Source organism: Microtus pennsylvanicus, chromosome X (assembly GCF_037038515.1).
Source record: "Microtus pennsylvanicus isolate mMicPen1 chromosome X, mMicPen1.hap1, whole genome shotgun sequence".
NCBI classification, from domain to species: domain Eukaryota; kingdom Metazoa; phylum Chordata; class Mammalia; order Rodentia; family Cricetidae; genus Microtus; species Microtus pennsylvanicus.
The window spans coordinates 107,323,116-107,330,904 of NC_134601.1; the positions used below are offsets into that span (position 1 = coordinate 107,323,116).

The window sequence follows — 7,789 nt, forward strand, 5'->3', positions numbered from 1 at the left end:
AGGTCCTAGCTGCTATGTATGCTGCTTTACCACTTGGACCATATGATCAAGAAGACCTAATGGTACTTGAGGTATCAATGTCAGATAGGTAGTGTTGTTTTTTAAAAAATATGGAGTGTCCCGGGTGGGCTGGTGGAGCTGTGCAGAGCTCAGGCTGGAAGCTGAAGATCAGTCTGCCTCAGTGGATGGGGGAGGGAGTGGGCGTGGCTTGTCTCTTAAAGAGACAGAAAACCATAACAGGTAGAGTTTGGCAGTTTGGAGCCTTTGGTAGGTCCTAAGAGGTGAATCAAAGAAGAGACCTTTGGAATTTTGGAGAAAAGCTCTGTGATCATCTGTTGTGGGATAATCTTTTTTGTACACTGTTAAGAGAGATCTCTGTTTTACCTCATCTGCCTAAGGTGCCTTCTAATTTGTTTAATAAAGAGCTGAATGGCTAGTAGCTATATAGGAGAGGATGGGTGAAACTTCCTGGCAGAGATGGCAGAGATAGGAACTCTGGGAAGAAATCTGAGAGAAAGAGGATTTGGAGGCCAGACACTGAGGATGTGGCAGAACATAGATTAATATAAATGGGCTAATTTAACTTTTACGAGCTAGTTATAACAAGCCTAAGCTAAGGTCAAGCTTTCATACTTAAGAAGAAGTCTTCATGTCATTATTTAGGATATGGAGGTCCAAAGAACAACCAACTACAATCATCTGTAGACAACTATTCTCCCTTTGAAAAACTGCTTTGGTCAGCTATTGGGTCTTAGTAGAAACTGAAGCTGACCACCAAGTTACCATAAGACCTGAATTGCCCATCATGAGCTGGTATGTCTATGATGGAAATATTTTTTGTTAAACTTTTTAAATATTGATTTAGAAGGTCTCTGGCAATTTTGAAGACCATCTATCCATTAAGTGTACTTGATTTTAGGCTTAACAATGAAAGCTCATACGGAAGGTTAAATAAAGCTTGTTGCTAAGTAAGTTACATAACTATTTACAATTTGTATGTCTTTGTTATCTTTTTGTTTTGTTTTGTTTTCTGAGACAAGGTGTCTTAATTATCTTTAACAGTTTAAGTTAGTAACTTTCATAAGATTAAGATTTTGCCGCTTTATCCGTGTTAAATCTGAGCTTTAAAAATTTGTGTTGAAGATCCTTTAGCATAAAAATAAAAATTTAAACCATAACTGCAGTAATTTAAAACCATAAATAGAATCCATAAAGAGACTGGAAACTGTTTTTATCCTTTTGTCATACACTATTATAGAATATCACGGTTTTTTGTATGCCGCAGTTTATCCAAATAGCTAAAGCTTAACAAAGCAAAGACAAGGAAGCTATACAAATATTGTTGGAAACCTAAGCAAACTTCAGGAATTTATAAACATTATTTATCAAGCATACCTTATTTACCAAAAAGATGTTATTTCTTATCAAAGTCCATGGAAAGAATTGAGCTAAAGGAGAAAAGGAGGGAGGGTCACAAAATGAACTCAATAATAGGTGGGGTCAAAAAGCAAATCTCCCCTGGAGGGAATTTCTATATACTCCAAGAGGAAGCTGAGAAAAAGCATAGGTGTTCCAGACTCGACCTTCAGGAGGAAGTTGGGAGGAAACAGGGCTATAAAACATCATAGAAGTCAAAAAATTTTAGGGAAGCAGTAGAGGCAAAGAAAGGATCCTAGGGCATAGGTAGGACTACAGGTAGGGAGACAGCATAGTGGAACAGCAGGTTGGACTGCAGTTTCTAGGGTAAAGAGACAAGAAAACTTGCAATGGATAGGCCCATGGCAGCACAAAGAGAGACAGAGTGGGTAGCTCCAAGTGGGAAAAACCAAAGAAACGGGTTCTGGGATGTCCCAGGCTGGAATGAAGTTTCTGGGGAAAGTGAGAAAAAGCTAGCTGAGCTGTGGTGGATAAAGTATCATTGTAACAAGAATTTCTATCTGAGACATCCCCAAGTGGAATGGAAATTTTTTCAGAGGAAAAAAAACATTCCAAATCACAGAAGAAAGATGTCCCTTATCCTTGTGATTAGAGCCCACTGGCACTCTGCTGCAGCTTTTGGAGTAACAGTAAACAAATCAGAAAGCTCAGGTTGATGCGTATCCAGTAGATAGGGAAAGAGGAGAGAGAAGGAGAAAAGAGCGATGTCCACTGGGTATAGTAGGCCAGAAGCAACGAGGGCAGGAAATAAAGGAGATGGCCACATCAGCGAGGCATAGAACATGTACTGCATGTGTAAGTGCCCAAATGGAGGGCAGAGCAGGCCAGAGCCCAGAGAGACACTTGCAAGGAGTAGAGGATTGACAAATGGTTAGAAAGCAGGTAGAGGGAAGCATCAGCTGGAGAATTAGACTCTAGAATTTGGAATCAAATTGTGGGTGGCAGAAACAAAGAAGCCATACATGCCTTAGAAGAGCCAGAGCAGCGGTTTAGTTCAGAACAGCCAAGTTCCTTGGGAAGGAACTCGATGTTGGCACTCCCATATTTTCAGCACTAGATGAATGAAACAAAGAAAGTAAAAAGGGACCATGTGACTTCTCCTAGGTGTGGAGGGGGAGGTTTGTTGACAGACAATAGGAAGAACACAGTCAGAGACAAGGACACCTGGGAGAGTCCAGACTGAACATAAACAGAATGAGCCAGGCCGTGTGAGGAGGGGGCGGGGAGCGAGGAGCCAAAGTACTGACCAAGACAGGCAGCCTGGAACAAGAGAGTAAAAGACAGGCCAAAAAGGCCAGGTTGCCAATGGCTGGATTATAGGGGGAAGGACAGTTGGGGAGGGGCAACCAGCCATAAGCCCTTAAAAGTTGGGGCCTGAGGAATGTAGTGAGAACCTGATGGCCAGCATCTACTTTGATATGTTAATAAGTATCTCAGGCATTTGTCCTGGTTTTAAGCTCTCTAACAGTCCTGTTGTGTCTGGAAAGCACTGGTTCTTTGTTGTCCTCAACCACCCCTGGCTCTCACAGTCTTTTTACCTCTTCCCACATCCCCGAGCCCTGGGGAGAGGGTGTGATATAAATGTGTGATTTAGGGCTGAATATGCCATCATCTCTCTGGGGGTCTCTGTGTTAATTGCCATCAACTGCAAGAAGAAACTTTTCTGATTGAGGTTGAGAGGTGCTCTGCTCTGGTCTAGGGGCATAGCAACAAGTCATTTGGTGCTGTTTTACTACTATGTCCATCTAACAGAATAATAGTGTTGGGTTTCCCTCCAGGGTCAATGGCCTTTCTAGTCACAGTTTCCTGGACCTTTTAATAGTGCCAGGTAATGCACCTCATGAATAAGACATTTGATCTAAATAGAGACTGCTTGTCTATTCCCACGAGCACCACTTTTGTGGCAGTTTGTATATCTTGTCAGGCCAGTCATTGTTGTAGCTTGCTGGGTTCACAGGTTGGTGGGATTCAGGTTTACTTTTCTCCTATTTTCATAGCACCTTACAGTAATATGAATGCTAGCCAATATGGATGAAGCTTCTGGGAGAGTACCAGCTTGATTTCTTCTTGTTCTGTGACTCAAGTATGTGGTATCTTCTGAAACAGGATTTTAATGTTAAGAACTATAAGTTAGCCAGGAGTATTGGCAATAACCTGTAATGCTTGGGAGTATATGTGACCTCGACTGGCCAACAACTTAAAAGAAGTAACTCATTCCTGGTACTGAGGTTTTTATTTGCTAACACAAGGTGTTATGTGTAATCAATCATACATTTATGAAGCTTCTGTAGTCATAGGTTTTAGTATGGCTTCTTCAAATGGCCTTCTATGTTAGTTCTCTCTCCCCATATTCCCCCTTCTACCCTGCCACCCCATTTGTAGCCCTTTTGACTAAGGGACTATGGAAGAAGTAGCATACATATGCTCTCCACATCAAGAGCTGCCTCTCTTCTCATTGAATTTGCTCCCTTCGAACCCCAAGACCAAATTTACATGACATAAGTGAAGTAATTGTTTGGACAGTTGTAGTCAGAAGGATTGCAGGTCCTAACTTTATTTATTTGAAGTAAACACTGCCAGGTGCCACTCTTACAGGTACAGATATGAGTCTAGAGAGGAAACATTGACACTACCAGATGCACTTGCCTCTTTACAATAAATTGTACTGAGACACATGGATAGTTGCAGAAAAGTGATAGTATATTGGGGAAGATGTGAAGAAGGGTAGAGGTCTGCTAGCCTTTCTCCTTCAGACTAATTCCCAAATGTCAAAATAAAACAATGGCTTGAGTGAGGTCTGCTAAGACTTTTTTCCAACTTTGATGTATTTTAGGTTTATCTTATTTTATTTAATTATTATCTTTTAGAATGAGAGACAGAAGGGGGCAGATCCAGATGGGAGGGGAGTCTGGGAGGAACTGACAGAAGTCAAGGGAAGGGAAACAAAATAATCAGGATTGATTTAATGAGAAAAAAGTCTATTTTCAATAAAAGGGAAAATTGCTTATTTTACTTTATATGTATGGGTGTTTGCCTGCATGTATATCTCTGTACCTTGTGCATGCCTGGTGCTCACAGAGGTCAGAAGTTGGTATTAGATACCATGGAACTGGAGTTGCACACAATTGAGAGCCATCATCTGTAGTAGGGAGCCACTTGTTTGTTTTCCCAGCCACCCAGACATCTGAAATAATCATACAGAAACTATATTATTTGAATCACTCTTTAACCAATCACTTAAGTGTATTGCTAGCTAGCTCTTACATCTAGTATTAACCCATTTTCAGTATTTTATATTTTACCACAAGGATTGTGGCCTACCAGCAAGGTTCCTTCATGTCTGTCTCTGGCGGCTCTATGGCTTCTCCTTGACTCAGCCTCCTTTCTCCCAGCATTCAGTTTAGTTTCCCCCGCCTACCTCTGTTCTACTAAGCCCCTGGCTGAAATAGATTCTTTATTAACCAATGGTATTCAGGACATACAGATGGGAATCCCACATCAACCATCTGGGATTCCACCACTCCTGGAATCAAACCAGTGTTCTCTGGTTTGATCTTAACCACCTCCAAGTTACCTCTCTGGTCCTACAATATTTTATGCCCATTAATATTCATTTCCTCCAAGTTCTTATAATGTAGACTTTCCAGAACATGCTCCCTTCCCTAAATTAGGACCAAGTGGAATAAGAGCTGCTGCCCATTATTCCAGTGCTGCCTTTCTTATAATAATCTCTGGAACTTCCTTCTCCATTAATTACTATTCTCTGGCTTCATTGCCTTAGTGTCTATGTTGATATAAAAGAGTGGGGATAATGGAGAATAAAATCTGATGCGGGTTTTATGTGTTTTGTTTTTATCCTTTTTTGCTAAGTAGCTAAACTGACATTCTGGCCATAAAAGAAATCTATGGTATACAAAGAGCATGTTTATATTAAAAAAATCACTTGTAAGCTGCCTGAGTACCCAGAACTGGAATAACTTCAAAGATGTATAAATGAAAAAAGCAGGTGGTGTTCCCAGAAATTCTTGATGTTTGCAAGCTTCTGGGAATATAGAAATAAAAATAACCATTTTCTTCTGTGTTACAAAAAATGTCATAAAGGGGGCTGATCAATTAAATTAGTATTAATTGAGAAGTTGCAAAGTGAGGTGAATTCTCTGCAAGTCATCAAATAAATGTCAGCCATTAAATCTAACCAGCATGAATTCTAGGAAATTAGCAAAGTAAAATGTGATTTTGTTTTGTTTCATTCTGTTCTTTTGAAATTATTTCAACTTCTCCAACAAATACCTGCTGGGCGAATTGGCTTTCCATACTAAAAAGAAATGTTTTTTACCACAACCTAATATTTTACACAAAATAGATTGTGGGAATAAAAGGGTCTCATTAAAAGGGGAGAAAAGAGTGCTTGGCTAAATAACTTTATAATCAGTGGATTTTGCAAGACTGGAGGAAAAAAGAAACAGCACAGGAGCACTGTGTTCTAGCTGTCCAAGGTTTCCCTCTATGGGGAAGAGGTCACTATTTCTGGTAATACTCTCTCCGTTTATAATAGAACAGTACTTACAGAACTGGATGCCTATGATGAAAAATTATTTGGAAAACCTTCCAGTTTAGAAATCCACTCTGCTTTTTTTTTATCACAATTTGCATGATACTTTTATCTAAAAGTGGGGAAACGCTGAGAAGAGCAGGAGGAGATAGCAGCCTCCGGAAGATGCTGCTCTTTTGGCATAAATTGCAATTGATTAGGGATCGTTTCTCAGACTCAAGTTAGAAGTGAGAGTTCAGATAAGTGAGGCCGATATTGCTGCTTTGAACACCTCAGAAAGGGGAGAATGGATTTATCAGGAGTGAAAAAGAAGAGCTTGCTAGGAGTCAAAGAAAATAATAAAAATTCCAGCACTAGGGCTCCTTCTCCTACCAGCGCAAGGACCGCTCTGACGAGAAGTCCAAGGATCGCTCTAAAGAGAAAGGGGCCACTAAAGAGTTGAGTTAGAAGGATCGTGGCAGGGATAAGACTCGGAAGAGACGCAGTGCTTCAAGTGAAAGTAGCAGCACCTGGTCTCAATCCAGCTCAATTTCCAGCTCAGGCTCCAGCACCAGTGCAGGTTCAAGCAGTGGCTCTAGCTCCTCCTCTGCATGCAGCCGCTCTGGGGGCTCCAGCACATCCCAGAGCTCCAGCTCTAGCAGCTCCTCCGGCTCCCCCAGCCCTTCCCAGCGCAGGCATGACAATAGGCGGCGCTCCCCCCTGCTCCAAATCCAAACCACCTAAAAGAGATGAGAAAGAGAGGAAAAGGCGGAGCCCTTAACCTAAGCCCACCAAAGTGCACATTGGGAGGCTCACCAAGAATGTGACCAAGGATCATATCATGGAAATATTGTATACTTATGGGAAAATTAAAATGATCGACATGCCTGTAGAAAGGATGCATCCTCATCCATCCAAAGGCTACGCATATGTAGAGTTTGAGAATCCAGATGAAGCGGAGAAAGCACTGAAACACATGGATAGAGGACAAATTGATGGCCAAGAGATCACTGCCACTGCTGTGTTGGCACCCTGGCCTCGGCCACCCCCACGCGATTTAGCCCACCCAGGAGAATGCTTCCACCGCCTCCCATGTGGCGCAGGTCACCCCCACGGATGAGGAGGAGGTCTCGCTCTCCAAGGAGCAGGTCCCCTGTGCGTAGGAGGTCTCGATCTCCTGGCCGCCGCCATAGAGCCGCTCCAGCTCCAACTCCTCCCGATAAGCAGGGACTTTGATTCGTACCTCTGTAACTTATGTTCCCCCAACTCAGTTTTGTCCTTTCTTTAGCCAACGAGGATCTGTAGGGAAGGATCCCATAACGGGGTGGGCTTTGAAGACAGCAGTTGAGATATTTCCTGTGTAGGAGGATTCTGGCTGCAGAGGTACTGTTGATTCAGGACTGTGTCCATAAAGGTGCCCTGTAGTTTCTGGCTAGAAAGTTCACCCTTCTCGTTCTTGAGAGTCTGGTTCATAGCAGAGCCAGCTGGGATGAGCAAGCCTCCATATTGTAACACACTATTTTCCACAGATGACTTAAGACCTAGGCAGCCTCGCCATGCTCTTGCTGTTGCTGTGCCACATCTGCGGAAAGAGGACCAAGCTGCTCTGCTGTTAGGCCTGATCATGTCCCCTTTGGAGTCCTCGTCAACTTCTAGGGTTAAACACCTTTATCTTTCCCTACCCCCAGGTCTCTGTTATTCTCTGAAATTGGTGAGCCTCATGGAACCTGCCACCACACGCATTGTCACCTGCCGTTGACGGGGATGTTGTAGGTTAACCGTGGCAGTGTATACATTGCCTCTTTTTGCTTTTATTGTACA

The 7,789-nt window shown here is 42.4% G+C and overlaps 1 pseudogene; it reads left to right on the forward strand.

Moving 5' to 3' along the window:
• The first annotated feature begins 6,193 nt into the window (after positions 1-6,193).
• LOC142840778 (RNA-binding protein with serine-rich domain 1 pseudogene) lies at positions 6,194-7,391 on the forward strand (annotated as a pseudogene).
• The last annotated feature ends 398 nt before the right edge of the window (positions 7,392-7,789 follow it).